The following is a 10,890-nucleotide window of genomic DNA, read 5'->3' on the forward strand; positions in this document are numbered from 1 at the left end:
CAGCCCCGGCAGCAGCACCAGCACCAGCAGCACCAGCACCAGCAGCACCAGCACCAGCACCAGCAGCACCAGCAGGCTTTTGTGCGGAGCCTGGTGGCCCACAGGGATGCGGGGGCGCAGAGCGGTGCAGACGTGGGACCAGGGAACTGGAATCCTGTGGGGGGGACCTGCATGGGTGGGGCTGGTGGGCGGGTGGCTGGAGGTGGGTGGTAGCCCCCGGCCCTGCAGCTCGCTCCCTTGCATGCCTGGGGGTGCGGGGAATGGGATCCAGTGGCCAGAATTAGCGTCCGGGGAAAGCTGCAGTCAGGATTTGTCTTGTTTGGACAATCTGGAAACGTCAGGGCTGTGTTTCACCTGCTCCTGTAAGCACAGCTGTTCATGCAGCCGCATTTTTTTAATCCCGCAAGAGAGTTACTTTTCAAGAAAAGCTTAGAAAGAGCTGCCAAGGCTTGTGCCGAAGACATTTGGGAGTGAAGGAGCATTTCTGCCCCCCTGCTGGCGAGGCAGACCCCACCACTTGCTATTAATCACACGTTGGTGGCGCCTGGCTCCAGTACAAGGCTTTTTCTCTAAAGAAATTCCCCTCAACTAATGAATGCTCTTTAGCTAAAGCCTTTCAGAAGCCTGGATGCACCGATGGGTGTATGTGCCCATACCCATGTATGGGCCCCACCCATGGGGGCGCTATAGGTACAAAGGCTGCTTGATATGTTTCAACATTTAGATGCCCAGAAAACGTCTGTGTTTTCTGTAGGAAAACCACCATTTTGTTGTCATCACTAGATTTCTGAGCACACAAAAAAAGCATCCAGGTTACAGGTTCCACTCTTATGACAGTCATCTTTCACCTAGCAACAAACAGGTAAAATGCCTTTAGCCTTCCTCCATCCTGGTGGGATTTCACTGGAGTTTGTACTCTCCCAGTGGTTCTTGCTCACATCTGGTGGGTGCATTGCTCAGCTGTGAGGGGACATGGGGGCTTCCAGTGTCTGGTGGTTCTGAGTAGCTAAACCTGCTCTGCTTTCTCAACAAAAGCCAACACACACACATGTGCCTATGTCCCTGCAGATACTCACGCTGCAAATGATGCAACTGATGCTGGAAGTGCATCAGGGCTCTGGAGGCAGCTGCTGGTGACTGGATCTCCCAGGGGGTGTCATCTCCAGCTACCCCCAGCAGCAGGACGCCGTGGTTGGATCGTCAATGTTGCAAAACTGGGACAAGCCATGTATTTAGTAGAGTGCTAATACATTTCACTTTCAGCAGACTCAGGGAAGGTTTTCATGAGATTTTAATTATCCACTGTTTTAATTATTGATCAATTGGTCCCCCAGTGAAGCAAGGTTGCCAAAAAGGGGGTTTTAGGACAGAGTAAAGCCCATCTGCATCTCTCTGGGAGTTAGTTGCTCGAGGCACATTTAGTAGGGCTGTTCCCTGTGTACTGAAATATAGGCAGTATGGAAAGGAGCTCGGTTCATTACTAAACATACTGCAGGCGTCAGCCCATCAGGAGGGATGCCTTTCACCTTCAGCACATTTCCCATCTCCTAGGACTGCTGGTCATCAATATTCAGAGGCAAAGACTGCTGCCTTTGACCCACGGCCAGCAGCAACCTTTCCTTTGCAGGGCTCAGGCTACCAGAGCTTCAGCACCAGCACACAGACCTTCTACACCTCTCTCCTCTTCTCCTTCCACCTTCGGCCTCTCTCCTCACATCTCGTCCCTCCCACACATGGCCCCTTTGATGCCCTTCTTTGCCCCATGAAGCCCTCTCCTGCCACACAGAGGCTCCTGCCTCTCCTGCAGCACCTGCCACAGCCACACAGAGGCTCTAGGGTTTCTCAGGGGCATCAGCCCAGCTCACCCACACATATGAGCTGCAGGAGAGGCAAAAAGCCCGTCACCCACAGAGGCACCATTGGTACCCGCCCTGTTGGGGGCCTGAGGCCATCTCTGCCCCAACCCCAGGGACACTGCCAGGGCTGTCCTGGCACCATATATAGAGAGCTACCCACCTGCACCTGCCGTGCCCCCATCTGTGCCATGCAGTGCTCAGGGTGGATGGATGGACAGGTTCAGCATTGTATAGCAGCCCAATTGAACCATTGCACAGAAAGGTGGGGAACAGGGGTTGGGGTGAAGCACTGGCTCTTTTATTCCCAGCATCCCCAGGAGTCCCTGTCCTCTCCTCTGCTGGGGACAGTGCTGCCCAAAGGGGTCTGTACTGCTGGGTTACATCCTGCACCCCGGGGCCCCCCCTACCCTGCGGCTCCGCTGCGCACGGGGGGCAGGCACTACAGTCTGGCAGCACGAGGAGTCCCATCGGGGCTAATTATAACTCCTAGGATTTTATCAACAATTATCTCAGCACGGATGGTCACATTTCTGCACAGTGCAAGCTGTTATTATCAGCTGGGCTGGTAATAATGCTGGCTACTAGCTTTCCCTGGCATTTCCCATTATAAAACCTTGCTTTTGGTCATTCATAGCATTGCCAGACTTTTAACCATTTAGACAGAAATTCTGCATCTCAAGAATCCAACTCCAAGGGGTTTTTATGTCTGGAAAGATTTAACTCAAGCTCAGAGAAATTGCTTTGCCCATGGAAAACATACTCTGGTTGCACTCAGCTCTGGGCTTTCCCTACTTTGGCTTTGGCAATTGGATACTTAGCAAATGTGTGTTTTACTGTACGTAGCCCATGTAACTCACTGCTGAGCAACCTCAGGGGTCAGAAGGACTTATTTTTGTTCCCTGACAGGGCAGGAAGCAGCCACAGCATCATGTCACCATGACTTCTAGCTCATTGCTTCTCGCTGGACCCACAAGCATTTGAGGTTTGCTGCCATTGCCTACCGTAATGTCCCACTGCTTTTTCCCAGCACAATCTATACTGAGAGAAAACCAGGGCCATGTCTGGGTGTGTCTGTCTCACAGGGGTCAGTACGAATGGCTGCTAATGTGGGAGACAATTCCAGCATGGATGCTGCCTCTGTAAGTGTCCCAAGGCAGCCAGCACAGCAGCAGCCACATGGCAAAGCCCAGCCATGTTGGGCAGGGTGGTTCTGGCCAGGGGTTCCCAGTGGTCCCTGTGTTATTGGAATGGGTGGACTTCAGGGATGGGGAGAGGTTGGGTAGGGAGGGTGGGATGAGCATCCCCAGGGGAATCACCTCTTCTGAAAGGTGTTGGCAAAGGGCAGTGTATTTCTCAGCACCACATTGCTGCAAGCACCTCTGGGGAGTAGAAGGGTGAAGAGGCAGAGAAAGAAAGGAGAAAGAAAGCAGAAGAGCCGATAGGGGAGAGCTAGAAAGGAATAAAAGGACAGGGTGGAGACATAGGGCTGGCAGGATGATTAGCACCAGATGGCAGGTATCAATTATTTACCATTTATGTACAATAAAAAAATACAATTTAAAGATGAGAAGAGCACAAAACAAGCTCAATAGCAATTCAAAAGCATATGGAAATAAAATGCAGCAATTTAAGGGGTTGTAATAAATGTGCATCGTTGGCTGTAAGACTCCTGTAAGAATTACGAATGTTAAGCCTTGGTGAATTACATTTAAAAATAAATGTAACATAAAAAAAGAAATTAGGTACACAAATAACTTTACATTCAGACATTTATAAAAGAAAATCTGTTTCCAGCAGCTAATTAGAAAAAGGGCTCTAATGAGCCTCACTTTTCTTTACCTTAGAGACAAGGCTGAAATGTTAAACGTGAATATAGGTATGGTGGGTGCCATTAAAAACTCAACTTGCCTAACTTTCTGGTGATTTCAGAAATGAGATATCTCTTTTCCAGAGATGGGAGCTGAAATTGTGGTGCCATTAAAGCTCCACTGTGTCTGGAGAGGCCATCTGTACCTCCCTGCGGATGCCCAGATGCTGGCACCGCCTTCCTTCAGTATTACCACTATTACTCATTCCCTGTATCAATAAATTAATGTTGACTGGTGGAAAAAAAGAGGTGACCACCTTAAGCTTGAAATGTGCAAATCCTGGTGAAGATGCTGCATTGCTGTAAGAAGTATTTTTTTATTTGCTCTAAGATGGGTACGGTTCAAGTTGGAAGAATGTGCCAGTGCCACGTGAGAGATGCACTGCAGGTAAAGCAGCATGTCAGAAACAAAACACGGAGTTCAAAACAGATAATTAATTTCTAGTGGGTTAGAAACTTTAAATTGAAATATCATTGAACTGATCACTTGCCACAGAGCATTTGTTTTCACTAAGCAGCACTTGCCAACAGCAGCACCTGTAAAAGGAAGGCAAATCAGGGCTGCTCTTTGGTCTCTTCCCCCCAGCCCAAACCACCAGGAATGACTTGGAAGTTCTCCACAAATGCCATTTCACTGGGCAGAGGGCTGGGGAAGGTTTGGTCTTCACTTAAATTGTATTTTTCCCCCTTGCTAAGGAGCCCTGGGAGCAATTGTCAAAAGGGACCAGCCTTGTGATGTTTCTGTTGTGGAAAATCATAGAATCATAGAATCACCTTGGTTGGAAAAGACCTTTAAGATCATCAAGTCCAACAATTAACCTAGCATGACTGCAAAGTCCAGCACTAACCCATGTCCCTAAGAACCACATCTACACATCCTTTAAATACCTCCAGTGGTGGTGACCAGCCCCCTCCCCTGGCAGTCTGTTCCAGTGCCTGACTGTGCTTTGAGTAAAGAATTTTTTTCTAATATAAAAATTAAACCTCCCCTGGCACAACTTGAGGCCATTTCTGCTTGTTCTATTGCTTGTTACCTGGGAGAAGAAAATAACACCTTGATACAGCCTCCTTTCAGGTAGTTGTAAAGACTGGTAAGATGCAGAGAGGGGAGATGTCCCACGAGGCTATGAGCAGCAATGCTGCTGGGCAGGGCAGTGGGCAGAGTAATGGGCAGGGTGGCTGATCCCAGCCTGGGGAAGCCAAGCCAGGTGAGGTGGCAGCAGCAGTGTTGACTGACCCGGCCACATGGACGGAGCAGGGAGATACCACTTGCCCCAAAGTTCTTGCATTCACCTCAGACACCAGCATCACTTTCATATTTTTAAATATTTAATCTTTGCAGCCTGGTTACTATGGGAACCTTCATGCAGAAATCTGGACTTTGGGTTAATCAGAGGGATGCTTCATACCACTGGGCAGGAGACAGTTTTTTCCCCAGTGTGGTGCTAGCACAGTGCTGTCCCTCACCAAGGGGGTTAACTCTGCCCCACTCATGCCCAGGGGTACTTTAGTATCAGCCCCTAATACATTGTCACCAAAGGGTTGGGAAATCCCCTTCCTAACACTGAAGTAATTCCTACCGGAAGTCATGGGCTGCCTTGGAATACTTACTGTGGGAAAGCTCTTTTCCATAAGCAGTCTAGGGCCTGCTGTGATGCTGGTTGCTTTGGGCTGGCCCTGGCTCCCTCTGCACACACCAGCCAGGCTTTCAGTGCCGGGCCAGGGGGCTGAGGCCAGAAGCTGCCTTTCAGCCATCAGGGCTCCCTCACTCATGTCAGCACCCTTGTGAGCAGCAGGGACTCAGGCTGGGAATGCAGAATAAACATCACAGGGGTTATGAACAGTGCTCAGACTCCCCGATTTGACCAACACACACTGGTGAGTGTGAAAAGGCAAGCCCGCTTTGGAATTTCGTAGGCCTTTCGCAGACCACCTTTGTCTGTCTTTATGGTCCCCTCAGTTTGAGCCTGCTCCAGCAGGAGGTGTCATTTGGTGACAGGAGAAAAGGCCAGCACTGCTCCTTCCCTTTTCTATTTTTAGATTTCTCCTCCCACTCTTGTTTAAACATATTACCTAGATCCATAATATTTGCCAGCTGGGGGTAGTAACACTGCATCCCAAGGTGCCTACAGCATTTACACAAAATTAGGCAATGGAAGGAAACCATCTCAGCAATTATGTGAGAGATGATGGTGAGCCAAAAAGAATGTATGCAAAAGGTGTGTTCTCCTGCCAGCAAATTAGGGCTAAATTACAGAGTCTGGGAGTCTTCAAGTAAGTTAAAAGTTGTATTACAAATTTAATTTCAATTAACAAATTAAATAGGAATACAAGCTCACTGCCTAGCAGCTATTGCATGAGGGGAGGTATTTTGTAGTGATGACCTTTTCTCCTGTCACCAAATGACACAGTTAAAAATAAAAAAGTAAACCACTTTCCTGGATGCCCACACTTGTATCCCTCCTCTGCTCTGAGCTCACCCAGCTGCTGGAGTCAGCGGGCAGTGGGTAGAAGAGCAAGAGTCTCTCCCAGGATCTCTGCAGCCCTGCCTGAGGCTTGGCATGTGCTTGTTTTCCATGACCTCCTTGTCTCCTAGCCAGGACCAAGACCCAGCTCTGTTTGGCTCTGCTCTGGTGGGAACAGGGCACAAAACATCCCCCTGGGGCCCACGGGCTGGGTGCCGTGGCCACTGGGAGTGGGTCCACCCTGCTGTGTCCCCTCAGACAGTGCTTCAACAAACAACCCGCTGCTGACTGCCCTTTTTTATTACTTTACAGCACAGTTTTTCCTCGAATTTTATGGCATTTCATTAAAGCCGCCAGAAGGTGATACTGCCCCCTTTCCAGAAGTGAAATAAATTCAAGTTTTATCGCTTCTGGAAATGCTGGAACAGCTGTCAGGACATTTGATGGATTTTCTCAATTACAGGACTTGTGGAGCATTTTATACTTACATTCGCACCGAAGTCTAATATACTGTACGAGATGTTTTTCCCCCCCTCGCCCCTTATCTCTTTGCATCTCCCTCCCTAATAATGGTCAACTTGTTATTTTTCTCTTAATTCCTTTTTTTACTGTAACCTTTTTTCCTCCCCAGTAGTAATCTGGCATTTTCCTTCTTTATTTCCCAATAATGCTTTTCTATAAAGGCAGGCGGTGACCCCAGAGCTGGCAAGTGCACCCATGGTGGCTTAAGACATCCCCCCTCATCCTGGCAGCTTTCAGGTTGGGGGGCTCGGGGAGAGGGGCTGTGTGAGGAAGACTGATTCTCTGGCCTGCCCTGTGCCTCTTAGACACCGTTTTCTAGGAAATTAATCCCCTATCTACCTCCTACTTAATTTTGGAGCTTCCTGTGGCAGACAGCATCACAGACACAGGGACCCATCCATCCTGGTCTGCAGGTCCTTCCCATCAGGGCTGGAAAGCAGAGCAGGGAACCCACAGCCATCTCCACCTTCTCTTAAAGACATCTCTGGTGGATGAATGCCTTTCCCATCACTCTGAGGAAGCCCTTCTCATCCAGGCTGCTCTGGGGACAGTTTTCCAAGTTTTCCACATGAAAACATTTCTCAGGCTGTTGTGCACCTCATAGGCCATATTGGCTCACACTCCACCATGAACACATCCTGTGTTGATGGAGGCATTTCTCCATGTTCTGTCTTTTGGTGAGGTTGCCCCACTGAGGCCCAAGGATTGACAGAGAGATGTATTTTACCAGGGTGGAACTGCCTCAGCTCCACCCAATATCAATTGAGGATACCCAATTCACCCTTCTCTTCTTTCAGCCGTAATCTGAAGTGGGTCTGTAGCTCCCCAGGGCAGTGGGGAGCAGGGGTTTGGATGGGAATATCCCCTTATGGGCAGCCACATCTTCCCAAAATTAGGAGAGGGCTGAGGGCTGCAGAGCCAAGCTCCATTGAAAAAGACTGCTGCTGCTTTGTGACACTTAAAATTAGCAGACACAGGGAGAGGAAATCATGCAGCACCCCAGCGCTGTGTCTACCTCTAGAAAAAGTTGCAATAGTCAAAAAAAGTGCTTGTGTATTTAGAGAGGCACCTCATTTAACCCAAAACTTTGTATCTCTGACAAGGTCGGGGCAGCCAGGGGAGAGGAGGAAGGGTCACTCCTTTTTGAAGCAGGAGCAAATCAGAGTTGAACTGAAACCATAACCCATCCTAGAGGAGGCCCAGCATTTGTACCTGCTTTTTGCTGAGGCCAGGCACGGCCTGAGTTTCCCATGTACCCCCCACACCCCACCCATGAGAACTGGCAGAGACATCCAGAGGATCAGCCCCGTGCAGAATACCCTAGATCCTCAGCAAATTTCCAGCAGCCAAGGTGTGATCCCAGATTTATTCAAATCAGAACAATTAAGGCAATTAAAGACAAAGAAGTGCTTGGGGAAGGGGGGAAACTACTACCAAACAGAATTGTTATTACAGTCTATCAAATTGACACAAAAAGATAAAAAACCTAATTTACTTTTTTTTTTAAAAAAGGAAGAAGTCTAACCTTCCCTAAAACAGATAACATATCCTGCTGAGAAAATCACTCCATGCATAAAAGAGAAACAAAGGTGATTATATATAACAAAACTAATCTTCTCTATTGCTTTAATCACCTCAGACCATTTCACCTGCTTATTTGGAAACTGTGAAACCAAGGAAAAAATTATTGCGAGAACGTCCTCATTTCCAGTGCTGCACCTGAATGGGCTTGTTTTCCCAAACATCCATCTCCAGAGTCTTTAACAGCTGCCATTGCTCTGCAAGATAAATGTTTGCATAGGACTCTTCTGTAGCTAATACATATATTCATGACTGGAGCACAGTGCAGCGAGGGAAGAGGGTACCAGGAAACCACAAGAGACCTACCAGGGCCATGGCAGAGACTGTCCTGCCACTGCAGATAGACAGCAGTAAATTTTACCCAAATTTTAGGGAGCATAGTGTGGGAGCAGCAGGGGACTCCGCGTGCACAGAGGCAGTTTTGCATGTTTTCTTCCCAAAATCCTGTCTCACGAGGTCAGGACGGAGCTTCCCTGGGGCTGCCCACAGAGCTAGGGATGCGGGGGTCTGTGGGATAAGCAAGACAAGGGGTGACCATCTCCCCCTTCAGAGGGTGCCTTGCCCCCTCCGGGAGCCCCTTGCATGCCGAAAGTGCCATTGCCGGGCCCCCACGGCTGGTGAGCAGGACATACCCGCACCCGGAGCGCCCCAACACCACGGAGGGAGGACGCGGTTACTCCCAGCGCGAAGAGGCTTCAGGGCGGCAGGAGTGGAACCACCTCCCAGCGCCACCAGGGGGCGGCCTCAACACGAACCGGGTTCGGCACCGAGACACCGGGTCTGCTGGATCAGAGGTGGCAAATTCAGTGGCACTTCTTGCTTTGCATGAGTAACAGCGTGTGAGATTCTGTAGGTGGCTTGTTTTCATGTGTCCCAGCTCTGATGCAGAGCCCGCTGGAGCCTGCAGAAACCTACGGGCTCTGGAAGTGACGGCGAGTCCATAACGGGACGGCGGGGAGGCTGCGGGGGCGCGGGCACGGGCAGCGCGCGGGCACGGGCAGCGCTGCCTTCCCGCAGGGCTCCGCAGCTCGCCCCAAACGCCCCACTCTCCTGCCTTACACATGGAAGTTCTCCATAATAGCCGCATTCAGAGCTGGCATGAGTGGTATGTGCTGTCCTGGGCTGCCAGCAAGGACAGGTGAAAAAACCTTCCCTTTTCTGGTTAGTGGCAAACAGATCGGTTTAGGCAGGAAATACGAGCACTCCCCTTTCAGAGACTGCTTCCAAAACCTGGAATACTCAGAAGAGGGGGAGACATCAAGGAGATGAGGAGAACAGAGGGAGCAGGAGGACCGTGAGCATCTTCCTCCTAGCTGTAAATCACAGGAATCGAATTAGATCATCTCAAATTGAGGGGCAAAAAGGCAGTTATAGATCCATTTTGCAACACTAGCCAACACAGCTTCCATTTGTGACTTGCAGAGTGACATTACTTATCCTGAGTGCTCCTCTGACAATATAAGCACTTAATGTGAAGACGTGTAAAATGATAGCAAAATGAATGAAACATAGAAAATTATGTAAAGCTTATGGGGTTGTTTTTTAAAATTATTATTATTTTTAATATTTTTTTTATTTGAGGCCTCCTCTCAATGTCTGTGCGGTAGATGAGGATCTCAGCAATGCACCAGCTGACAGTGCCTTCCTGGAGCAATGGGCTCTTCTGCTCTTGATACATCTGAGCAACTTGAAACTAATGCTGGTGTGCACTGAACAGTGAATAGACCTTCATGTTGATGAGGCAAATCCTGCAGCACTTAAAAGTGTCCCATGTATCTCCGTCTTCAAAGTGCAACACACTTATGGAAATGGCAGATGCTGTGGTGCTATTTGTCTGGAAGGAGACATTACAGATGACATATGAACCTGGTTTCTCAAACAGATGAGGTCTGTGAGAGGATTAAGGAAACATCTATGTATTAAGATGCAGAAAAAAGTTCCTGCTGTCTTCCTTGGCCTCCCTCTCCTTGGCTCGACAGTCAAGCACTCACAACTGCATACTTGGCAGAACACCAGGCATCCCTCCCTTGCCTACAGCTATAAAATGATGGATCTCATGCCAGGATCCCCCTGTGGCAGAGCAGCAAAACGCCAATGTCCAGGGCTTTTGGCAGTGCCCTCTCCCCAGCCCCCTGCAGCCAGCCCCTTGGCAATCAGCCCCTGCAGCCAGGGTGTCCAGCATGCAAAATGCATATTTATCTTGCAAACTTCTTCTTTTTCTAGCTGTACACTGCATTCTTGCATGGTGCCTGTTCCTGAAGGCCATTGGAAGTAGCATGGAGCTATCACTCTGGCTGGACAAGCAGCCAGCTCGTGGGCATTTGGGTACAGTCCATGGTCCCCTCACCAAATGGGGTATCCCTAGAAGAGGTGATCACCTCAGTTCAAGACACACATGGCGATTCCTGGCTTTCTTCAGTGTTCCTTGTGTATGAAACAGAGTTAGACGCAAGAGGAGAAAAGTTCATCTTTCTCTGCAGTGACTTCAGGAACAATGTAATTAAATCCATCTTACAGCCCCATTTGCACTCACAGCAGCCCCTGGCACAGCTGTGCTTCCCAAGGAGACAAGATACAGTAAGGGAAACCAAATTCCTGC

This window comes from Chaetura pelagica, unplaced genomic scaffold (genome assembly GCF_000747805.2).
Source record: "Chaetura pelagica isolate M959 unplaced genomic scaffold, ChaPel_1.0 scaffold21, whole genome shotgun sequence".
NCBI lineage: Eukaryota > Metazoa > Chordata > Aves > Apodiformes > Apodidae > Chaetura > Chaetura pelagica.